This window comes from Alligator mississippiensis, chromosome 8, assembly GCF_030867095.1.
Source record: "Alligator mississippiensis isolate rAllMis1 chromosome 8, rAllMis1, whole genome shotgun sequence".
In the NCBI taxonomy this organism is placed as follows: domain Eukaryota; kingdom Metazoa; phylum Chordata; order Crocodylia; family Alligatoridae; genus Alligator; species Alligator mississippiensis.
In genome coordinates this window covers 76,354,640-76,381,021 of record NC_081831.1, presented here as the reverse complement: position 1 = coordinate 76,381,021, position 26,382 = coordinate 76,354,640, and the positions used below count along the sequence as shown (strand labels likewise).

At 42.2% G+C, this 26,382-nt stretch overlaps 1 long non-coding RNA gene across 1 annotated transcript in view; it reads right to left on the bottom strand.

Annotated features, from left to right (window-relative positions):
• The window catches only part of LOC109284424 (uncharacterized), a 142,976-nt gene that overhangs the window by 6,335 nt on the left and 110,259 nt on the right, over positions 1 to 26,382 (bottom strand). The window contains exon 2 of the long non-coding RNA XR_002091877.2: positions 15,243 to 15,377. This is a non-coding gene — a long non-coding RNA (uncharacterized LOC109284424). The remainder of the gene's footprint in view (positions 1 to 15,242; positions 15,378 to 26,382) is intronic.

Below are 26,382 nucleotides of genomic sequence, written 5' to 3'. Positions count from 1 at the left end.
GTTGCTAATGTGAGTGTGTGTGTGTGTGTGTGTGTGTGTATTTTATATATACATCTCATTGTGTGCATGATATATGAATTAGTGATCTGTCTAACTTTTGGGGTGTATAGTGTATGTGCTTGAATTGGTGATAAGTATGCATGTGCCTAGGCTGGTTTGGATGTGTATGTGCCTGAGCTGGTAGTGTGTGCATGTATGCACCTAATTGATTTGTGTGTTTTGTATATGTGCAATTGTGTCATACCCTCCTGTCCAACAGCACAATATTGAGATCCTGAGAGTTGGCCTGACCCCCCACGGCAACACCAGTAGGTAATACTACTACATCTATTCATTTTCCAGCCACAGTCCTTCTGCTGCTGAAGGACAGCAGTCCTTCAAATATACAACTACCTTCAATAATGAGGCAATGGGGGTCAGATTTCTCACAGACCCCCTCCAACAGCAGAGTCCACAGAAAAAAAGCAGCTCAGGGAAGGGCAGGATGGCTTCATATGATCATCAAGGAGAAGGACATGGGGGGTTTTCCTTGCCCTATAAAATATGCTGTGGAGGCTGCCCCACACAGACTCCAGGCTACTTGTGCACTCAACTCCCTTGAAGAGCTTCACTGGAAAAATGCACACTGAAGTGTGGTCGTCTCTTGCGGGAAAAGGAGGAACTCTGTAAAGTGGATAATGAGCGAGTTTTATCTGTGTCACTTCTTGGATACCCGGTCTTAGACACCTTAAAAGAAGTAACCTGATTTCCAGGGGAGGGATGCCAAGCATTCTATAAAAAGGAAAGACCCTTTACAGTTTCTCTAGCTGGGTGCCCCAAACATGAAGTCTTCTCACAGATCTAGTCATGTTACTCCAGGCTTTACCCTCCTGTCCATTTTACCCTCAGTGGGCCTAGAAAAATGATAAGTAGTCTCCATAGCATCACAAACCACATCTTAGTGGATGGCAGGCATCTTAGTGGATCGCTTCCTTTAGCAGATCCACTAAGATGCCTGCCACATTTATGATATAGCCACTAAAGAGCTGGGATTCTGGTTAATGGTGTCAAGGGTGTGAGTACACTGGAATCAGAAACAGGAGCAGCGAAGGCACAGCACAGCCTCCAGCTCCCAAGTAAGGTCTCAGGTCCTTGTTGGGCTCGTGCAGACCACAACTCCATTATTCTTGATACCCAAGATAGACAGACAAAAGCTACTAGGGTATGTCTACAGGGGTGTAGGTTGGTGTAGCTACTTGGGTATGTCTACACATTTTGCACCCCCACTGCAGTGAAGACATAATGTAGGATTCTCCTTGCAAGTGAGGGTATAAATGTGTGTACAAAGGGTCCACTTCAGTGACAGATCTCTAAGAGGGCAGGAGGGCAGGTCATGTTATAGTATGTGATTTTTAAGGGACTTTAGAAGAGCACTGAACAAATGTGTGGCAGCAAATGAGGGGTGTTTAACTGTTTTAAGCAATTCTCAAACAATTATATATGCTAACAGCATAGCATTTTCCATTATACATTGATCACTGCTATACATAGCAATAACATTTGGCATGGGCTGACTGCAGTAGCAAACATAATGGAAACATTTTCCTTGGTTCCAATTAGGATGTGAACATTTCTTCTAATTTATTTCAGTCGTGAAAGATAATATGTTCACTGGAAATTTTGGTGACCTCATCTTTCCACTGCAACGGAAAGGAACCAGGCTGGCCATTAATTTTTCACAGCAATTTGAGACGCCATTCAAACAGGAAACACTGCTCTTTTCCCTGAGAAGGAAAGAACGTTTCAGAGAAGTGGTCATAAAACAGACTGTACCTGTCTTGTTTTCTTAAAAATCATGCCCAACTTGTGTTATTCACAGGAGAATTAATGTCAATGTTACGCCTTGCTTTATTAGGAGGCCATTATGAGTTATTAGACCTAAAAACTATTTCAATTAACATATCTAATTGCCAATATTAGCAACTGCCAATAGAGACCAGAATGCTACAGACCATATTACAACATTTGTGGGGGCTTTGCTTGAGTGCCCGAAGCAAGCACATTCCCTACCAGTTTGTCTACGTGAAGAAGTAAACGCATTTTAGCAAAGGCATAAATCCAAAGGTCAGATTAGCTGAACTATTTCCAAACACCAAGTGTGAGGGGGATTACACCACTGAGAAAGGGTTCTTGACACAAAAGCAGAATTTTTAAAACCTCCAGACAGATAAGTTCCAGAGCACTGGACTGGTGACAGAATGATATACTCAACAATAGCAGTTTACTTACCTTAAAATGTCTAAATTGAGCCAATCAAACCCAAACCCAATGTATTTTTCACTTCAGAATACACCGGGGGTGTCAAACTTACAGCCCATAGGCCAGAATCAGCACTGTACCTAGACTCCTGGTGTCCCCGGGCAAACTTTTAGTATCGGGCCTGCCTTCGCCAGAGATAATGATAACAATAGTAAAAAAAATACCATTTTTGGGCTCCCTTGCTGTCTGGGCCCCAGATGGCTGCCCAGTTCGCCCATGCCTGTGACCAGCCCTGGCCAGAATGCAGCTGGTGAAGCCCTGCCATCCAGCTTCTGATGCTGCCCCTGTGTCTGAACAGATCCACACAGGACAGGTCATGAGGCTGATGCAGCACAGGTCCTGGATGGCAGGAGGGGGTGCCATTTGCAGTGTGGTTCCCAGAGTAGGTGCCCCATGTGGCAGAGTCTGGCCAAGGCAGGCACCCTGTGCAGCACAGCACAGCACTCTGCCCGCTCCACCCAGGCTGGGTCCCATGCTATAGGTCCCCAACCAGACTGCACCACACACACCTATTCTGGCTGTTACAGAATCCCTGCCACACACAGTGTAGATCCTAGACTGACTCAACCAGCTTCCAGACCTAGTATTTTGGGGGAGGAGGAAAAGGAGGGAACCTGTGGGCCTGACCTGGCCCATTGATGGGCCTGGTCCCACTCATCAGACCCACAGGACAAGTTTGACACCCCTGGGCTAGGCAGACCACTATCAAGGCATATAACAAACCTATGCTTGTCACTTGAGAAGTAACATTTGCTATTAACTATATGATAACATTTGCCACAGTAGGGTCAATACTATAAGGGTGATGTTGCTGTGATGAATTACAGACTTTCAACAACTGAAGGCAACTCTCTGCACACCTGACTTGTGAGGGATGATTTCCAATGTAAATCTGCTTGTCCACCCACTGAAAGAATCCATAAAGTTTACAATCAAAGCTTCTACAATCAAATAACTAGCAAGAAAGTAATTTTGGAAATGGAATATATACACTGGTACAGCAGGTACAGGTTTCCTAAATTGAATTTATATGTGCTATTGTGTTTAATTAAATCTCAGGCTCAGATTTCTTGTTCATGCTATGTACTTACTGTATGAGGAATGCATACAGTGTGCTGGGGCCATGAATGAAAACCAAGTAAATGATCGACTAGGGCACACTGCGTCTCATAATAGCTAGCTGGAAAGGATATTGCCAGGCCATGTAAAGCTGCTCAAAGGGACCCATTCCCCTTGATTGTATTTGCTGCTCAAATTATAAAAGATGGATAAGAACTAGTAGCGCCTACAATCAAAGATTTTGCTTGGCTAAGCTCCAAAATGTAAAAGTTCAGGAACGTTCAAGTGCTGGTGAAAAAGTGCTCAAATTGCCAATTCACAACCAAGTGTGAGCTTTGAACAGAGAATGGTGCCAAAACAGTGCTTGAAACTGGGGGGTCTCTATGCTGATACTTGCCACCTAAGAATCTGGCCATTGGCTAAAAAGTTAGTGTGCTGGAATAGTGCACGCAGGATGATAAATGCTAATAGAAGGACATCCAGGGGATAGTTGAGAAGGTGCTGGAAGAACACCAAGCAACTGCTTAGACAACAGAATGTATTATTACTGCCACTTGTGCTAATTCTGGTACAGTATATCATGGAGAAAGCCAGGATGCTCTTTATGTAATCAATATATAATGACAGGCAAAGAGTGGATGGCTTGAAAGTTAAGCAGATATAGCCAAATGACCTGAGCAGTTGCATATGAATCATCATAGCACTGGACACAAGAAAAAAGAGCAAAGCCAGAGATAGCAGGCCTTTGATCAATACAAAAAAAAACTTTACTGGGCCAAAGGAGAAACCCTCAGGTCTTCTGAGTCATTGCATTATAGTCAAGATGGAAGAACATAGGTAGTTTTCTGCTTCTCCCCCTCCAGGACATGAGCTAGTGTTTTAATTCTCAAAGACCTCCCTGACTCATACATACCTCCCACTTCATTTCATCCCCATCTTTATGGGGATTTTGGTTTGGCATCTTGTGCTGCTGAACACAACTGGCCCAAAGATTTCAGCTACACGTGTCCTGTACAACTTTTCAGAATTTCCCCCAAAAATTCAATTTTTCCATAATATGATATTCATAGTGGGCACAGTGTGTGGTCGCATTCCTCCCCAATGTTGACACACGCTCAAAACAAAATAGATCACTTTCCATTGCTGAATGGTAATCAAGGGCACTGAAAAATGAGGCCAAAATAAATGGAAAAATACAAAATCAATAAATACATATAATTTCCAAATTAGAAAGTAGCCATGGTTCCCATAAAATAAGCCCTTTCCTTGGCACAGAATTAATGAACATGGATGATTTATAACTCCAATAAGTCTGATAATTACATGCTTTTAATGCAATATCAATTTTCAGCAAAATTTCACAAGGACACTTTGAAAGATGTGGGTCTACATTCTGCTCATGCATCATGGAGACTTGGGTCAGTGCTTAGCATAGGGCATAAGACAGTGGGCAGCATTGGTTGGCACTGGATTTATGACCCAGATACTTAGTTCCAGGCAGACCCCAGCCCTCAGTCTGACTGACATCTCCATTTGATAATAAGTGAATTTTACTGATATACAGTGATAACGGATAAGAATAATGTAAACAATTATATATCTGCCACTCCTAGAGCTGTCATCAGAGTCGAGGTATGTCTGACCAGTATATGAGCTTCACTCCGAGGTTGTCTCTTTAAAAATATCCGCAACCTGGAGGTTGGAGGCTGAACCTCCCCCCACATCGGGTGGATGAGATGAGATAGGTTGGTGGTGTGCCCTCTGTCCATGGTGGCCTTGGGTTTCCCCTCTTGGGGACACTGTTGCTCTGAAATCCCTTCTTTTGTATTCTTTTCCCCTCCTGATGACTTTTCATCTATAGGCATCGTTGATTGGTCTTTCTACGGTCATCATATTGTCCATGTTCTGTCCTGTCAGCATATTCCTTTGTTTCACAAGCCCCTCACATGCACACATCCTAATTTAGGCTTTCCCAGCGTCCTCCTAATTTGGTATGTTCCCCCAAACCAGAAAGCCCACGGGCTCTCAGTTGGTCGCTGTGACCTGGTACCACCTTCTCTCACGTTCTGGAACAGTGTAGAACATGCCCTCAATTTCCCAGCCTGTGTGTCTATCCCTGTCTGCCTTGAAGGCTGTGAAACTGTGTGACAACTGGGCTTTTAGAAATCAATTAACCCTTGCCATTGCCCTGGACCATTGTTCTAATACATATCTACTTTACCTATAAGCCAATTCCCAAAAGCAAACCTCTAAATGCCATTTCTAGTCATCAGCATCCCTGAAAGGCCTTGAGTATGCTGGGTATAACGTAGGTCAAGAACAACACCTGCCAGGTCATGTACAGCAGGCTAGTCCCTCTATCTTTAGTCCACTGAGAGAATTAACCACCTCACACTCAGAGCACAGTATGAGATCCTCCACACAGGAACAGAGTCTAAAGTAACTAGTTCACTCTGAGTTCACACCCAAGCTTATTGCTTACTGTACTTGAGCGAACTACCTCATGCAGGCAAGCCCTCAGTGCAGAACTGCTGCAGCAAGACCGTGTGGTTTAAGAGGCAGCACTGGACTGGAAACTTGGGCCCCAAAATTTATCTGTTTCCCCACAGTTCTGTCTTGCCTATAAAACCTGTAAGGTCTGCAGGGCAAGGGAGGATGCTTGCAGTGTTCAGTGTTTGAGTAAGGGGCCCTGATCCTGGTAGGAAGGGTCTTGTAGGCACTACTGCACCCTTGGAAAGACTTACCACACGTGTTATTTTTTTTTTTTTTATAAGGGGCCAGAGACCAAGCATTGGGACTCAACTGCAAAGCAGATTTGAATTAAATCTCATGAGAATACACACATGCATGCATGCACACACACATAGTACAGACAGATATAAACACTGGAACTCAACTAAAAAATGTCCTGACTCAGGATGGGACATGTGGGAGAAGGCAGGGAAGGGAGTTCCATTCTGGGGTTTTCTCAGACATGCTGGAGGGGGGTGGAGGTGGTTTGGACCCCTACACCCTGAGGTAGGGGGCTCTAATCGATCTGGACCTTCACCCCTGGGGAAACCCCAAAATGGAGGACCTCCCTTCCCTGCCTTCTCCCCCTCCCATCCTGAGTCAGCACTGGGGGGCAGGCTATGCTGCAGCAGCCCAGCACCAGAGCAGACAGAAATTAATGAAAGCACTCCACTTTGGAGTGCCTTTGTTTGAACCCTCATACAATGAAGGTTAATTTGTCATGCGGTTGGAGTGCTCTGCAGCCATGCTCTTCTGTTAGGGCATGGCTTTAGAGTGCTTTCAAGGGTTGATCGCATGACAAAATGTAATTTGTCTGTGCCCAAATGCTTTCTGCTTCCTCACCCTTGAAGACTGTGGTCTCTGTAGGCAATAGATCTTTGGGCAGTACGGTTCTGGCTGCATCCCAGAGCAGTGCCATTGCCCTGCATGATTTGGGGGTTGTGAGGGAGGGGGCAGGTGATGAGAAGTGGTACAGTTTGGGATACCAAGAGGACAGGGCAGGCTCTAGGCATAGAATGCTCTATGTCCACATATACTCACTGATTCAAGGAGGACAAGCTCAAAATACTTGATTTTGCTGGCTTGCTTCTGAAATGTTCCAGGAAATTTAGACCAGTCTAAAGTGGTGCACATGTCTATGCTCTTGGGGTTTAAAGTGTATTTATAAAATTCTAGGCATTACATCAGTTCACATTCACACACCCACGCAACTTCCTAGCTGTAAAGACTGTAGGGCAATGGAACAACAAGCTGCTTAGAGTTGTTGTGGCATCTCCTTCACTGGAGGTTTTCAAGAAGAAACTATGCATTAGTGTGGGAAGATTTAGAAATATCAAGTTCTGTATTCATGCAAGAAGTTGGACTAGATGACGCCCAAAGTCCCTTCCAATTCAATGATTCTAAACTGTTGGGCCTAATTCTCTTCTCTTCTTCATTCCAGTGGTTTTATCATTTCAAAGAAGTTAATCTGGGTGCCAACAGATGAAGACCTTTATCCACCTGAATATTAAGAAAATGTTCATAAGGACACAAGTGCATGTAACCCAAGCTTTAACTATTGCATGTGATATTTGAATACGAATGCCAATGGCAGAAAGTGCCTTGTTTTGCTTTTCTTCTTCCTGGTTTTTGACACTTGCTTTTTGTTTGCAGTGCAAGGGTACCCAGAGACCACAAATCAGGATCCCATTCAACTGAAGTAAACACCGTACATGCACACCGTACATATAGCACACTGATAAGGTCAATGATACAACACAGTTTTCCAGATTGTCCTTTGTGTATTTGGTGGGAGCCTAATTTATTTTTTAATTGTACATTGAGACCACTGCCTATCCAACTGACCAATATCAATGGTCATCATGTTTACTCTGTACTCCCCTCTTAGTTTGCGTCCATCTCTTACATATTTGGAACATTGACTGAAAGCTTTTTGGAGCAGTGATTGTCTTTTTGTTGGACATTTGTAGAGTGCTTATCACAGCAAGACTAACCAGTGATGTGGCTCCTATGAGCAAAGATAAAGACTATAAATCATTCAAACACCATGAACTTATGAAAACCGTAAGTTTACCTGATGAATGTTAGTTAATTAGCTTTGCCTACAGGAACCCCAGTTTGACAGCAATCTTTGGACTCTTGCTCATTGAGCTAGAGAATTTTTAAGAGGAAAGGCCATCTATCTCCAGGGGAGAAAGTTCATTAGCTATGCACTAGAGACACCACTTAGCAGATGCAGTAATACTGTGCTGATGCTTCAAGCGCGTCAAGAGAAGAGGCAGTGAGGAAAATGAAGGAAATGGCCTTGAATGAAAGGCTACAATAAGCTATAATGGAAGTTGGAGATAAAAATCAGAACTTAAAGAAAAAAAAAAACTTACCTGTTGAGCAATAAAACAAATACCAAAACACTATATATATAATCCTATATATATATATATATATATATATATATATATATATAAAATCGCTCTTTATATAATCCTGGGATCAGTTTGATAAACCTGGGCTGATTCCTCCTTTTTGTTTCAAAACTGTACAAAAATAGTTGTTTTCCAAGTTTCAGATGTGATGCCAGGACTACAGCCATGAAAACAGGTCCTGTCCACTTGTTCCTATTCTCCACACACTTCCAAATGTCTCAAGTACATCATATAGCTGCCAGTTGGTGCTTGTCAGGTGCTCTCAGCCTTTTGTCTCTGGCATACATATGGAGACAAGGATAAGAGCACTCATATCGCTCCAATATTGGCTGTTTTTCATCATGCAGAAGGGAACAAGTGGCCAGACCACGTTCCTATAGTGGCACTCAGTAGCTTGGCACAAGATAATATGGCCATGCCCTATTATATTGATAGTGATCCAAGTGAAACACTCTAGTGTTTACTTCTTCAACATTTATGTTCAGCAGAAAAGTTTGATTTTAAGCTATGAAAATAATTGTGAAGTGTGAGAATTTCCCACCAGATAGCAATTCTGGTTTTAATCAGCATTTTCAATTGAGATTTGGCCCACATCCACATACAGCCTTAGGCTCCACCTATGAGTTCCAGAATCAGGCTGCAGTGTGGAAATCGAAAGTGCAAGTCCAAGTTGAGGCATACCATACATTGATTGAAATTAAATGTAATAAATTTAATTTACCTGCCTGACTAACCTGGTCTCATTTTATGACCAGGTCACAAAGTGCTTAGATGCAGGAGTTGAAGTAGATATTATTTACCTGGATTTTAAAAAGGCTTTTGACACAGTGTTGCACCCAATTCTTACGATCAAACTGAGTAGCTGTGATGTGGATTTTTTCACAGTAAGGTGGGAAAAAAACTGGCTTATGGGATGCACCCAGAGAGAAGTGGTAGATGGATTGGGTTCTTCCTGGAGGGATGTGGGCAGTGGTGTTCCCCAAGGCTCTGTCCTTGGACCAGTACTGTTTAATATCTTCATCAGTGAGTTGGATGAAGGTATTGAAAGTACCTTGTCCAAATTCGCAGATGACACTAAACTATGGGGTATAGTAAACACACTGGAGGGCAGGGAGCGAATTCAGGCAGATTTGGATAGACTGGGGAAATGGGCAGATCAGAATAGGATTAAATTCAACACGGATAAATGCAAGGTGCTGCACCTGGGGAGAAGGAATCTCCAACACACCTAGACTGGGGGGTACCATTCTGAGCACCACAACAATGGAAAGAGATCTTGGAGTCCTGGTTGACGCAAAAACGAACATGAGTCGCCAGCGTGACGAGGCAATAAGCAAGGCTAACTGCACTCTTTCTTGCATCAGCAGGTGCATCATGAGCAGGTCTAGGGAAGTGATAATTCCCCTCTATGCAGCATTGGTGAGGCTGCAGATGGAGTACTGCGTCCAGTTTTGGGTGCCACGCTTCAAGAGGGATGTGGATAACCTTGAGAGGGTTTAGAGGAGGGCCTTTCATATGGTTGAGGGCCTATAGATAAGACCCTATATGAAGACAGACTGAGGGACCTGAATCTCTTCAGCCTCCACAAGAGAAGGCTGAGAGGCGATCTTATGGCTGTCTACAAACTCATCAGTGGGGGGTCAGCAGGGAACAGGGGACACTGTTTACTGAGGCGCCCCTTGGGGTTACCAGAAATAATGGCCACAAACTGAAGGAGAATAGATTTAGATTGGACATACGGAAGAAATTCTTTACAGTGAGGGCTGCCAAAATATGGAATAGGCTTCCAAAGGAGGTGGTGCTTTCCCTTACCTTGAAGGTGTTCAAGAAGAGATTAGAGAGGCATCTGGCTGGGGTTACTTAACCCCAGCGCTTTTTCCTGCCTGGAGCAGGGGGTTGGACCTGATGACCTACCAGGTCCTGTCCGACCCTAGAAATCTATGAAATCTATTAAATGTAATAGCAATTTCACAGAAAGCCTTGCAAAGGTCTTACCTAAAGTGGCTCTCACAAATATTCGGTAAATAGTTTATGTTTTAAACCAATGGTGTACTGATGAACACTGGTAAGATTGTTCATTTTATGTATGAGTCTCTATATATTCTATTTCCAAATGCAGGGTATTTGAAAAACATTATAAAGCTGCTACTTTTAAGCCCTTCAAGCAAAAAAGGTTTAAACAAAGATGACCAATAATCTAAGGAAAGAAAAAAGAAAGGCATTGCATTACACTAACTCAGTCACATAAGGATGTTAAAGATAAAAGGACAATTACTTAGAGAATGGAAGTTAAGTTACAATTAAACCTTCAAAGAAGCAGAGAATCAGGTGAAGGAGCTCTGACAAGATTTTCCCATGCTCTGCGTGTACAGGGCAAACAGTTTGATGAGACACTTTTCTGGAGTGAACTGTAGGTCAGAAAGATCTATGATAAAAGTAAAGATTCTGCTTTTGAAAATCTGGGGGTCAGAGGAATGCATGACAGGACTGCAGAATCCATTTTGTTCTACACCAGCAGTTTCATGCTGGAGTTTTCCCTTCTGCCCCAGAGCTGTACATTGCATTTTGAGTCACATCACGTACCATCTCTGCCTGGAGTTGCTAACTGATAAAATGGTTTGTTTTAAACTTATACTCTAGTAAAGCAGGCACCTTTGCCATTCAATCCCTAGAACTTGTTAGTACGTATTGTTAGCTATGACTTTTGCTAGTCGAGATCAGTGCTAGAACCTGGGCCTACACCTAACATGAGAGGCACTGAAGAGCTGATGGACTGCAACAAAGGTGTGAAGGGAAAGAAAAACTCAGACATGTGTAATGTCCATTGAAATTTCATCCAGGTCTGTGGCTAAGCCAGAGACAGAGTCCCGGTGACCCATTCTACTGGCCTAAACCAGCATTTCTCAAGTGTCTGCAGTTGGCAGTCCCTTGTTAAAATAAAACAACAAAGGCAGTCACGTGCTTTTTCCATTTACCATGAAAGTTAAGGGAAAAGTGTATTAGAGATAACCCTATATCACCGATATACGCTTTGCAAGGCTGAGCTTACTAAAACATACAGGGAAAGATTTTGGTTGATTTAGATTATATATACATTTTGACACCTCATTAGAGCTTGGGAATCTTCTGACAAAATTTATTGAACAATGGTTATTCAATCAAACCAAAAAACACCATTTTTTTTTTGCAGAACTGTGATGCTAAGGGCAAAAATTACACACAAACTGGTATAAGTGATCAGAAACAAGTTCAAATCTGTAACACAACAGGGCTAGGGACAGACATTCAAAAAGCCTGAGCCTGAATTGATTCAAGCAGGGAAGCTTGCTCTAGTGCCCCCTGGCTTCTGGCCTGGACCACTGCAGTCATGTGACTGCATTTCTGGAATCAAAAATGAATGTCTGTTCACTTGCTTATCTTTTCAATCTACACAGCTTAGACTAACCTGCAAAAATTGACTCAATTCAGCCTCAGGTTTTTAGATTGTCTGCACTTTGCCTGAAAGGGCTGATGACATTTTCATTGAGGAAGGAGTCTTGTGTCCAGGATGGAATTTTTGGACTTAAAAATCAGAGAACAATCACCTGACCTACTTCATGGACTAAAGCTTGAACTCTGCCCCCAAACATTGCTAGTTACCAGGAGGACTGGGATATTGAGTATCTGGGGTAGGCGAGACTAAAACCCCCACAAAACACCATTTAAAAAATCTGTTTTTTCCCCATGCAGAATAGGAAAAATGATTAAAGTTATAAAAAATGTTATTTTCCACCTAAATTCACCACATAGGTGCCCTTCATCATCCTGCCTAAGGGGCTGAGACCCACCAGTCCAGAACACTGCATTAGAGCATGCTCTCACAACTGACAGTTGCTTCAATGCAACCTGCTTTAAAAACACCACCCAGAATATATCTCCCACTTAATATGTGCTCCAGATGCATACACTTCTTCCCTGAATTTCTAGTGGGCTGTCCCTGTTCTGTGTGCTTGGAAAGGTAAAAATTAAATCAAGGCCAAATCCAGGTGTTACCTCTGACAGCTGCTCAAGGAAGCAGAATGTTGTCTAAAATTGAGCTTTGACATTGGACTCCTATGCCAGCTGTACTAGTTGCTGTTCTAGCCTGATAGTTGTTGACAGTAGCTATAAAAAGCATAATATATTCATTTTCAAAACTGTACTTGTACATCAGACTCCCATGACAGCTGGGCTAGTCATTCTCCTTTCCTAATTGCTGCATGTTTAAGGGGAGGGGGGAAAACACACACTTTTTTCCAACTATAATTTTAAATCTGGATTTTCTGTTCTTTCAGTGTTTGACCTCATCAGCTTTCTTTACCACAGCTTCTTTCATTCAAAGTGAATGATAAAAGGGATGCTGAATGGTACTATCACCTGCAACTAATTAAAAGCAAAGCATAATTTTGGTAAGGAAGAAGAATACCACAGCATCAGTTCTAAATGAGACTGGGCACATCTACACAAGATGGTTTACTGTGCAGAAGGCTAATCTATTGTGCAATAAAGCATCACCATCTACACATATACAGCATTTACTGCACAGTAAATTAGTCGGCTACTACTGAGTACTACCTATAGATTCAGGTAGCAGATTAACTGCATGGTAGCTACTGCACAGTAGCGCACATGTGGACAGCTGACTGGGACAAATTGCTCCTGGTCAGCCCAGGCAGTAGGGGGCAGGGGAACTGTCACCTCCCCCAGGCAGCTACCTCCTAGCCCCATCCTCCAGTCTGCCAATTGGAGCACAGGGCTAGAAAACAGCTGCTGAGGGAGGGGACAGTTTCTCATATGCTAATCTGGGTGCAGGGCTGGGAGACAGCTGCCCCGGAGGGGAGACAGCTTCCCCTTTCGCCAGGAGTCCAGGCCTGACCCTGATGCCCCTTTCCAGCCTGGGGCTGGCACCCAGAGGAGCCTGGAGCTGCCCTTGGCTGCTGTAGGGGGGGAAGAGCAAGACTGAAGTAGCCCTGCACTGAAGTGCTCCGATCAGGAGCATATTTGCTCCTGAGGGGAGCACGTATAGACACACTCCCAGGGAAAAATTACTGTGCAAGCTTACAGCATATTAACAGCACATGTAGACAGGCCCAAAGACACCTAAGTCCGTGGTACAAAGCAAGAAGCAACAACTACTTCTGTAATAGGTTGCATCTGTCACAGAAAGCAGTAAACTTCTTGGGATTGTGTCCTCTAATTCACCAAAAATCAGTGTTTTCTGACAAACATCAGAACTGACGCTTTTCATGGTAACATATCAGATTTGTCAAGAAATTTCATTGGGAAAGGTTTCTGAGAGAGCCAGGATAAAATTTCTGGTCAAAACAAGAGACACACTGGAATAGCCAAGTTGACAAGGGTCTTGGGCTGTGGGAAGCCTAAGGGAAGTCTTTGTCTTCCCGTTCTCCCACATCCAAAGCAAGTGCCCTAGGTTATTTGACATTCTGGTATGCATCTCTATTTCCCCCAAAAATAATGGGATCTTGGTTCAGTGCTGATCCTGAATGGGAAAATTTTTGAAATCTCAAAATATTTTGCAGTATGGGAAAAAGTTTCCCACACCCCAACCCATCAGACCACGGCAGCATATTCTACAAGGATAGGACAATACTTTGATGATCAGAAAACAGAAACAGCTCCAAGATTCGATTGCTCATTTCTTTAGCGGCACCTTTCATGCACAAGCATATTCCCCAAATGCTCTATTAGCTACATGGAGGGTTCGATTTCTGGGAAACTCCATTCCTCCAGTACTTTAGGGTGTTTCTACATGTGTTCTGAGAGCCACCCTAATTAAAGCACTGCAGCGTCTCATGTATCAGTGTCCCTGCATTTCAAAATGGCAGTGGGGGCAATTTAGTGAAAGCTCGTCGAATGAGCTTGAGTTCGATACCCGAGATGATACATGAGATGCAAAGGCTGCCTAGAGTGTGCTTATTAGCACACTGTAATTACAGCACATTGAAGCAGCCTCCCGGCATATCTGCAGGCACCCTTAGAAACAAAACTTTACAATGAAGGCGAGCAGTAGAAGGCAGGAGGACCTTGATGCTTATTTTGTTACTTCCTGCCCTTTATTGTTCAAGGGGATGATTGAAGGGGTAATCAATAGCTTTGGGGCTGTTGGGTGTAGCCGGTTGGTCCAAGGACATAGGCAGACAAAATTTTTAGGGTAAATGTGATCTCTTTTATTAGACCAACTAGTCTAATAAAGCAGTGACACTCTATTGTGCATCTAGTTCAGGGGCGGGCAATTATTTCAGGTGGAGGGCCGCTTACTGAGTTTTGGCAAGCCATGGAGGGCCACATGACAGGCAGCCAGAGGCAGATAAATATTAATCTTCTTAATTTTGGGGGGGGGGGCCTTGCAGGCCATATAGAATGGCCTGGCAGGCCACATCTGGCCCCCAGGCCATATTTTGTCCACCCCTGACCTAGTTGGTCTAATAGAGATCATATTTACCCAAAGAACCTTGTCTGCCTAATCAATAGTTTCATATTCAAATACCAACAAGGGTATCTAGAGACTTATTTACTTGTATGCACACTAAAATTAAAAAAATAAAACAAAGAACACTGTTAATGATGCTTCATTCATCAACTCAGGCATAAAATAATTGCTTTAAAATTACTGCCTCCCCCCACTCCCCATTCTGACTTCAGAGCCAATTGGCAGCTAACAACAAAAATGCCCGTTTCCCGAGTTCCTGCACGCGTTGCAGAGCACTACAGATGTTGAATTGATGTCACACATGCTGAACAAAGTGTCTAAATATAGAAGCAAAACTTACACATGCAGACACATTCCAGTCTCTGCAGAGCTCACCAGACAAACAATTACAAATGTTTCAGCAACACACCACCAGCTAAATCCTTGCTCACAGCACAGCCATCATCTTCCTTTGATAATTGGCACATTACAAACCACCTCACCTGGTGTGGCAGGGACTCGGCGTCTATATTGGTAGCCTCTCTGCATTACGTTGCTGTAACTGTAGTGGAGTCAACTCAGATGTCTTGGATGAGAACGTTATTCTTCCGAAATTTCATTCACGTGCTGCTTTCATGCTAAATGGAACACAAAGACCACTAATCAGTGGCTGCCACAGAGCTCTCTGCATATGCCAGAACTATGTTCAAATCAATCCCCTTGTTAGAAATAGCAAGCTATGATAATAACAATGTTTAAAACTTAAAAATTACCTGACACCTTCAAAGCACCATGCAGACATTCAATTAATCCATGGCAGATATTATTTGCTTCATGCAAATGAGAGAAAAACAACATGGCAAAGCTAAAGGTTGCTTAGGGCCTCACAGTTAGCAAATCATTAGCAGGGCTGCCATCATGACTCAAGAGCTTCTGGGTCCTAGACCCAAGTTCTAATGAGTAGGCCTGTTGTTTTCCAAGACGTTTTTGTCCATGTTGTGTTAAGTTCTGAGATAGTCTTCTGTCAAGTTCGCCCTTCAAATAACCTCCTATATATGCCAACAGCCAGAGAAACAGTAGATCATTATGTTATGGCTGTCATTAGGTGAAACATTTGGAGGGTCTAGAGCAGGTTGCAACAGCAAAAAAAAATTAATAATAATAATAATAATAATAATGTGCCTGGGACATGAATGGTCTTTCAGGAAAAGAATTTAAGCAAGTTCACTTACCAAAGAGGAGGTTAATAGGAGACTTGATCACTCTGAAGGAACCCACTCAAGGAAGAGGGCTCATTAAACCAGCAGAAAAGGGGATAAGAACATGCGGTGGCCGTGAACTGAATCTTCATCATTCAAATGAGAAATGGGGTGCAAGTTTTAAGGCCTTGAAACCTTTAAAATTAAGATTTGGCCTCCAAGGGATACACCGTAGTTCAACAACATGAAGGAATTACTGAACAGAATCCCATGGCTTTTGTTATGTGTTCTCCCCAACGCTCACGCTCTCTCAACAAAAATTTCATTCAATATTTTCTGGGCTGCTCTTTTCATGACCTATTAGGTCAGATGATCTAGCCCAGTATCCTGCTTCCAACACTGGCAAGTAGCGGATGTTTTATAGGAAGGGTATAAATAATAGGGCATATGTGGAAGACCTCTGTTATACCCTCTCAGGCTAAAAACTGACATCATCCTTGGAGCGGAGCCAGCTGTGCTAGGATGTGTCCAGGCAGAGATTATCTGGTTCCTTGGGTGACGCTGGCATCACCTGTTGTCCCAAGTCCAGACACAGCAATGCGATATATATGCCGGGGGAACTCCCTGCTGGAGGATTCCCGTGATGTGAACCTGCAAGCAGGGAGGCATTCCTGGGGCCAGTCCTGCAGGAAAAGTTCCAGATTGCACAGGATGAAGCTCCAGGAGCATCTGCCCATCCTCTCGCACCATCAAGTAATCAGACATCCATCACAAAAAAACCAGCACACGTTTTTACCATCTATTGTCAGAACCACAATTTTGGACATTTGTGGCGTGACAAAAATCACAGAAAACTGTTTGCTTGGGCTTTGTGTCGCCATAAAAAATGCATGGGGGCACAAAGGCAATGTGTTTCCAGCCTGAGTAATCAGCAGACATGACATCATGCAGAATGGCAGACACTAGTTTCATTTTTGCAAAGAGCATGTTGTCACCAGGGCTGGGCAGAAAATTATACTCTTTGACAAAAATTTAAGGATTTTTTTTTTATTTTTTGGGGGGTAGGGGGGAGGTTCGGCTTTCATTAAAAACTGCAAACCTGAAGTTTTGGGAAACAGAAAAAATGTATCCATCTTCAGTTGGTAAAAAATGGGAGGAAGGCGAAGTAAACAAAAACCCAAAGTCTTCCAAAAAATATATTTTTGCAAAAAGGTCTATTTTTAAAATGCCTCCTGATCTTGGGAGAAAGTTTTCAGCAGAAACTGTTTGGTTTCTTTCAATCATCATTGTGGCCAAGGATTTACCATTGGCTCCTACTAACTTCACAAAGCAAAACATTGCAAACTGCAAAGAGAAAGGATACCAGAAAATAACTAATTAAACCAAAAGTGATGTTAAATAGAGCACCATACCCTAAATGAGTGAAGCTTTCCTTCCCTACAGAGACAACCCAGTATGAAAGAAAGAAGCTCCTAGTGCAGTATTTTCCAAAGGGATTTGATTCTGCCCTGTTTTGCAGGCCAAATCAACTGCAAGCCCAGCTAATGCCATTTACACATTCAAATCTTTAAACCCCCTTTCACCACAAAACCCAGATCACTTGGGTTATTTGAAAAAAAAAAAATCTAGAATTCAGTTCTTAAAAAACAAGCTTATATGATAGGATAATAGAAGTTTTGATGGAGTGAAGTCAGCAGCTTAAAATAGCCCTGGCAGTCCATGACAGTTTTTGTAGAGTACATTGAGTGAGACAGAAAAAGAAAACTGCAAACATTAAATTTAAAAGGTGGCTTCTAGCAGCTTGATATTTAATAGGCTTTCTTGTAACTTATTTGTTTTTAGTATATTTTATCAACTCAGAAACTGGATAGGTGACCATTAAATGCAACATTGATCACCACCGCTGCTTTGTGACAGCTGTTGCAAGAAAGCCTATCGGACTCGGTATTCATTGAAGATACTACCACCCCAAGGCACACAGATAGTTAAATAGAGGTTTAGGCCCTGTTGAGAAGACTAGATTGCCAATGAGAGAGAGATTAATTTCCAAAGCTGAAGCAGCAGCCAAGGAATCGTTACGTGGTTCCTGTTGCCTCTATCAGTCCTGTGCTATAAAGGGACTGCTAAGAAACTGCAGACTCCTTTGCAACAGTGGGGAATTCATAGGCATTTTGGAAGTGTTGCAAAAGCAGTCATGGGACTTCCACCATGTTGCTATGAATAAATTTAGGAATACGATGAGGCTGAGAAAGGGCTGCTAAAGTGCTGTCTCACCAGCCTTGAGACTGCTGTAACGTTACCAACGCTTAGTTCGAAGTACCACTGGAAAGGGGCTTGTAGAGAATTCATATTGTACTGTTAAAATTTCCTACAGCCTTGCAGAAATTATAACTCTCCCTTAGTTCTTCTCACTGTACCAAGATGAGAAGTGCCCCCAAATTAATTTGATCCTGGCCTTACAGATGTTGTTGGCAAAAACTGCACGTAAGAGCGAACAAAACAGTGGGCTCACTTGTCCTCTTGCAAACCTTCAAACCTGCAGCACGTGGGCAGGCTTTCCAGGGATGGATGGCCTGCCTGCTGCGATGGCCAAAAATAACAATGCAGAAACTGGTTTCAATTAAAGCCGAAAGAAATATCCTGTGAATGGGAGATTCCTGTTCAGTGCAAGACGTCAGTGAGGTCTCGTCCAAGCCATGTTTGCGGCTAGACACCATTGCTACTCTGCTGTGTGGTGGATATTCTCTTTGAACTCAAGAGCAGAAGCAACTTTGTTTTAATGGGCTAAGCCCTACCATTGCTGTGCAGATGAGTTTGGAGACAGTAGGAAACAGAGGATAACTCCAGATCTGAGAAGGTAACAGAGATGGTTTCTTCTCTAGCAATCACCTGGCTCGCTCTAAGGATTAGCACTCTTTCATTTAAGCAGCAAGCAAGAAGCAACAGGATAGAGGGACCACATGCAGCTCCTGAAGGAATAGTGACCCGCACTCAACTCCATTTATACATCATTCACACCCAAGAAAGAGCTGAGGCAGAGAATGCACTTGCTAATGCTCTTGCTTCTCTGATCACACTGATTAGGTAAGAATTTGGTCTTTAAAGCATCTACTTAGCGAGCGAGATAGTAAAGACAGTTATGTGAACCCCATACTCTAGTACAAGTCTGGACCCATCGATATCAAAGGAGACATTTTTTCCATGTGCTGTGTTCACTTGATGCTGAAAAATTCCCAAATATAATATTGTTTATGGAACACAAGTTCCTAATAATGGCCCTTTAAAAGAGAAGAATAATTAAATACTCAGGGCTTTCAACCTTCCAAACAATTTATAAGTACCAACTAGATATCTTTTATAGCATCACTGGGAGGAAAGTAATAATCATTTTTCCTATGACGTGGATAAAAAAAGCAAGACAGACGGCAAGTTGAAAATAATCAGGAAAGCATGGAGTCATTCTGGGTGCCCAATTTAAGGCAACAGGAACCAGTACTCCAAAGGTCAGTCAATACTAGTGAGGAAAATGGGTAATAAGCACCTCCCCTGTTCCCCTTCCCCTGACACCTCCCAAAGTCTTAGTTATCAAAAATGGAGCACATGAAAATCAACAGTCCCTTTGAAATTTTGATATAAGCTATTTGCCCCAAGCCAAGGAGACAAGCAATTCCAGAGGTAAATGATTTTCTGGCTCCTGGTCCTATATTCAGCTTCCTAGCAATTGCCTCTATTTAAATAAGCAGATTCAAGAAACAGCAGATAAGAAGAAACAAATGCAAGAAGTGAATCTTTTATAGAGATTGCAGCATGATATTCAGAATAGATCACTGGTATCTTCTGCAGCCAGCGTGAAAGAGGCTTCACCCACTGGAGGTGACAGAACAGGAGTGCTGTGCTGCAATGATGACAATTTACCTATGACAGCTGATCTCAGTTGCATGTTTGACAGTCTTCTTGTAAAATCAAGTCACAGCACAGTTGTTAGGCAGTCCCAGAGGTATCTCCATATCTGTTTGATTGGCTCCATTCTTTTATATAATAAAATGGGGGAGGGGGGGAAACTCTGTGGGCTTATTTTATTGGACTGAAGGAAAAAATTATACCTATTTCTGCAAGAAATGCCAACCCACTCATTTCTATTTTAAGTACAGATACTGTAAAAAGATACATCTGGGCATCATTTGTAACATTTAATAAAAATATCGAGATTCCAAACTATGCCAGTAAGATGGATATAGTCAATCGAGTTAATTTTTACATTTCTAAACAGCATTTCCATGTACTTGCCAGCTCTTGGCTAATCATCTTTTGCATTCTTAGAGTTCTTTCTACTTTGTTAATCAACGAGATGAACATCGCTTTGCTTAGTTCCAAGTTAAATTTATTGGGTGAGGTCCTGAACCCCTTGAAGTCAATGGGAGTGTTGCTACCAACAGCAGTGAGGCTAGGATTTCATCCACTGTTTTCAAAGCATGTGACACTATCTACCTCCAGACCCATCTTGCAAACAACTCCACCCAAAATTGCCCATCCAAAGAGAACAACTGTTTGAAAGGCAATGTTCGGGGGTGGGGTAAAGAGTGGAATAAGCTGGGTATTAAAACATCCTAACAAGTTGGTTACTGAAGATGCATCTGTAGAAGGTGTCAAAATACACAACGTAGTCAGAGCCTTCCCAAATATAAAAACAGCTATCGCCACAAATACATACTAGAAAACCAGGGTACACATAGCATGCTAGAAAATGAAATGGGGACAATTTTGTAACCAGTCTGGGAAAGAGGAAGAGTAACAAAGGTATTTTTTTTCTCCTTCCATGTCCAAAATATCAAGCAGCATGAGTAAGATACTTCTTCAAATTATAAGTAGAAGAAAAAAAAAAATCTTCCATTAAGGAGTAAAGTAATAAAACTGTGTATACCTTAGGGAAGAGAAAGAGACTGAAAAATCCTCATCATGATTCATGACATGTCGATACATTCCTTCAAATCTGAAATGGAGAATAATGCTAAGCAGACACACAGGGTAAGACTTGCATACCTTGGCAATAAAGAGTAGGCTAGAAGGTAGGAGAGACATCCTTGATATCTAGCCAGAGGGAAGTAGTACCACTTACCCCTACTTTGAAGACTTTAAATGCTACTTAGATTTAAGTTGGGAAGACTGGGGGATCCATTAACATTAGACCTTTTTTTTTTCTGGTCGGTAACATTTTATTTAACGAATGAACACGTTTCCTTTGTGAACACAAGAAGATCTTCAGTGGATTTCGTTGAACTGTTGGCCGGCAGAACTTTCTTATTCAGAGTCAAGGATTTCAATTTGTTTTAGCAAACCAGAGTTTTTGTTTTAAACACTACTGGGATGAAATAGGCATTGTTGCTAACTCCTAGAGAAAAAGCAAGATTTTTGGTCTACAGATGCTTGTCAGAAAAAAACAGGGGGCCAGGGGGGGAGTTCATTCCCTATCACCATCTGATTGGGAGATTACGAGCTAGGGGATGGGAACATGTGCCTGATAAAACTTGAAAACTGAAGACTTAGTAAGGAGCAAAAATCCTAGGTCGAGGTTTGCCTTTGAGCAAGCTCACACACAGCTCCCATTCTCTTCAGTGAAAGTGGCTGAGGCACAGCTGGGATTTAGCCTATGATGTTTTCACCAAAGAAGAGCTGTGTTTTACATGGTATTGCTGCCAAACAGAACAGAGCAAGCACACAGACTTCCGCTCCTTGGCAGACCAACACCGAAAGAGTGTGCGTGCACACACATCTCAAGAGAATGTCTGACACAGCGTTTTCTTATTTGCATTAGCTACCTCTTATTAATGAGTTTTAAATACTTATCCTTTTGTGACTACTTAAAACAAATGAACAACAAGGGGTGCTATTAATGTGCATGAGAAAATGCAGCGTCACACGTTAGCCTAAACCTAGCACAATTTACTCTCTAACAATAGCATTATCCCGATGTGATTTGATGCCTCTTAGCACCTGATGGTTGTCTCTTAATTGGCTATTGCACTAGGTAAACATAAGTTGTTGGGCCCACAGAGTCAAAGGTTTTATTGATGTACAGAGTTATACTGGATTATATTTTTAAATCAATTTTGCTAGAACCAGTGGGACCATTGAGTAGATTTCTCCACACAACTTAACATATTTTATCCATTTACCTTAATTCAAATTCTATGCAAAAATTGATTGAAACCTTGATGGCTTCCATCTGGAGGTATAACTCAGTTGACATAAAAATTGGTTTGAATTCAAGAAAGTATTGCATCTGTGTGTTTATGCAAAGGAAGAGCAACACAACATACATGTCCACCTTAATGCTTTTTTGCATCAAACCACCTCTTAACAGCCTCATGCACCATATCACAATCATTAGGCATGTAGGTTGTGTAACAACATGTCAGATTCATACCAGCTATGGTTTATTGATCTCCTAGACCTGTTATAACGTCCCAAAATGTAGCTTGTGCTACGGATTCTAGTCTGATGGAGCGGCCATGTGCAGTTCCTGCAGTCCATGTTCGGCAACGGATCAGTGCTCACATCATGCCAATTGTCAGGACCTGGTCCATACCAGGGAAACTAATGATCCTCCTAGCAAACTGAATTCTAAGAACTTTACTAGGAATCAGATGCTGAGCCTGTACTCTGAATCTTACAACTTAACATTGAGTGTCTGCTACGCAAAAAACATGTAATGACCCTATTGCTCAGCTGTAAGAAATAAGTATCACAACTGTAAGAAACACCAGATGCCTGAGTTTTCATGCTGTACATGCCTGTTGGCACTGGTTTTATGACCAAGATACCTTGTTCCAGGCAGACCCAAACCCTCAGACCAACCATGATGTCTCCTTTTGATAATAGGTGAATTTTATTGATACACAGTGATAGCAAATAAGAATAATGCAAACAATTCTATATCTACCAGTCCCACAGTTCACAGAGTCAAGGTACATCTGGCTAGTATGAGCTTCACTCTGAGGTTCTCTCTTAAAGGTCAGATGTCAGCAGCCTGGAGGTCAGAGGCTGAGGCCCACCCTCCCTCCCTGCAGTAGGGTGAGTGAGATAGGCCAGTGGTATGCTGTCTGTCCACGGTGGCCTCAGCTTCCCCTCTCAGGGGCCCTTTGCTGCTCTGTAATCCCTCCTTTTGTATTCTCTCTCCCTCTCTGATGACTCTTCATTGCTGGGCATCGTTTATTGGTCTCGTAGTCATCATACTGTCCGTGTTCTGTCTTGTCAGCATATTCCTTCATTTTACAAACTCATCACATGTACACATCCTAACATGGGCTTTTACCAGTTTTTCCTAACTTGGTCCATCTACCAAAACTGGAAATTCCCAAGGGCTCTGCAGTTAGGCACTGTGATCTGGCAGCAATGCTGTGGAGTCCCTTATCTCTGGTATGGAACAGTGTGGTACATGTCTTCAGTTTCCCAGCCTGTGTGTTTGCTCATTGCTTGCCTGTGTCAGACAAGGCAAGCAAGAGCTTGAAGGAAACTTTTGTCACAAACAGGCTTTTAGAAATAAATTAAACCTTGACATTGCCCTGACCCATTGTTCTAATGCAATATCTACTTTATCTACAAGCTAATTCCCAAAAGAAAAGCTCTAAATACCATTTTCTAGCCATCAATATTTTCAGACTGTTCTGTGACCTACAAAGCACTTGCACATCTCTGAAGGGCTCTGCCCAGGTGGTTGTATCAACCAGATGCCAGGTCTGCAACCCTCTTTCCAGGAAACACACCTTGAGCACGAATTTCTTCTATTGCTGATGCTAGAGGTTGCAATGATTGAGCATTTACATTCTCCTCTGGTTAACAATTAAATGTGCCTGGTTCACTTTGGGTTTCTGAATACTGTATTCCCAAGCTAGCCTTAGAGGTTCTGGGGGCTTAAAAGGGAATTAAAAACTCTGTATGTGGGATTTAAGAAACAAGCATATATATATATATATATATATATATGCTTGTTTCTTAAATCCCACATGGAGAGTTTTTAATTCCCTTTATTATTTATAATATATATAGTCATGCTAAGATATATATCAATACAGTAAAAGCTTTAGGATTCCATTTGCTCTTGAGCATATTTTGTCCTCTTGTATGGGTGCACAAAGTGAAGTATGTGGTAATTAAGTATAAAGAGAGAGCCCAAGAGCTCTTCCTCATCATGGATTAGACTGGAGGTGCTTACATTGAATTAATTGGTAGCAACTATTCACTATTTAAAAGGATAAAAATAGAGCACAGTAGGTAGTCCTGGGAGAGAAGCTACCTTATACTGTAACCCATACTGTACACAGTTCACAGAAGATGAGTCTGTTGCACCTAATAAGCCAAGCTCTTGGACTCAACATGTGCTCAGCTCAGTTTGTATCATGGCTACCAAGCCAAAACATACATTTCTATAGCTTCAGGGGTTTAGCCAAGTTTTACAGCTCCAAGATGGAACAAAACCACATCCTCTGTATATCAGACAGAGGGACACAATTCACACTGACCAGTGGATTATGCCTGAGGCTGCTCTTTCCATGGTTTACTGGACTTCATTCCCTTTCTGAACCACTGGGCAGAGTTCTTTTCCATTGCTTCATGCCAGTTCAGCAACAGGTGTATTTCAGATCTGGCTGAAGTGATCCATAGGAACAGACATTTTGGGGTCTTTCAATATTGTTAAAATGAGGGACTGTGACAAAGAAGAGAGCAGGTCTGACTTCCAACACTCACTACCCGCTCCACTCACAATCCTTTACATTTAGTGAAAGGTCCAAGAACAGTCTATCTGGAAAGAAGATCACCAACAGGATGTTTGTTTTGGCTAGAGGTGGAAATTAGCAGACTAGAAAAAATATTAAATATTTGTCAGAACAGTCAAGACCTCACCTCTGCTTGCCTTTGTATCTCAAACTCATTTGAGGAGTAACTGAACCAATCTCTGATCTTATTAATTTTACTGTGTTGCCTGAACAACAAGCTAGCCCAGAGAAAATATTTCCTATCTTTTTATTTCTGAGGTATTAACTTATTAAATGAAAGAGAGACCAAATTAAGGTCCACTGAAGTTAACAGAAGGTTGATTCTAGCATAGTTCTCAAGGAGAACAGAAATCGTCATGCTCTTTCACATAGATTAAGGGGAAAAAAACATGCATCATGTGATCCCGGTTACCAGTAGAGCTCTTAACATGTTGCAGTGACTGCTTTCTGTTTCCCTTAAGAAAAAGGTAACTCGGGTGTTGGAGCAAAGTTTAAAGGCTCTGGATGTAAGAGTGGCAACACTATATTGAACAAGAAAGGTCAATATTACCTTTTCTATCCAGCTTAAAAAATGCAGCAGCAGCAAAAGAAACAGAGTCAATTAAGTTAGCCAGATCCGAGTCTGGCCTTAGGCCACAATGTAGCTTCTCCTCTCTTCTGAGTAAAGGAGCAAGCAGTAAGATTGGTATTGCAGCCAAAGCATACACAACAAAAGCAGCAACACATCTTGTCATTATGCCTAAGAATACGTTACAAACCACCTTGGGCTCTCATGACCTACCCAAGTAGAACCACTGAACACATGAATCAAGACCACCCCCCTCTCATCCAGGATTAAGTCATTTCCAGTAATAAAGTTTGCTTATCTAATTTTCAAGCAGTGGGATTCTGGAACCTTTGCCAACAAAACACCACAGTAACAGCATGGCCATTGCTGCTGGCACTACAGCAAAACGCAGGGGCATCAACAGAAATGACATTGAGGAAAGTGAAGAGTGCTAACTTTGGCAGGAGTGGTCAGCCTTCAGGTTGACTGAAGCCCTAGTACAGTGGATAGGAAAGAATCTGGAACTAGCATTGTTTATTCAAAACATAATTACAAGTCACCTTATCTTCCATAAGTAGAGTTCCAGTTCAGGGCACCAGTTATTAGAAAATTATAAACGTAACTATAGGAATCACCACATTTCCTAGGGATAGTGGCAACTATAATCTCACAAAAAAAAAAGTTTGGATTTCAATTAATTGGCATCTTCCAATGAAGGATGTTGTAAAAAAAAAAATCTCAGCCAACTCTAATTAAAACTCTCATGGTTTGACATAGCCTCAGGAATCTATTTTGTTCTTCTGAAAGTCTTATTGATGCCCAAGATTAATAGCCACAGGCTTGCGGGCTGGGTGAAGGTTACTTCCTAGAAATGCTGAGTCAACACCTATAGGTGTTGCTGAACTCCTTCTTTCTGAGTGGCCAAGGAAGTAGACCAAGAACAAGGCTTTGTGTCAATCACAATAGCAGTGTAGGGGCAAGGACCAGCAAACAACAGTTACTACAAGTGCCACAGTACCTTCAACTACTGAAAACAAATAAAGCTGTCAGCAAGGCTTCTTACTTTCTTTCCATTTTTAAGGATGGTTTCTTGACTTCTTACTCTGTCTTGGAGTCCATCTCA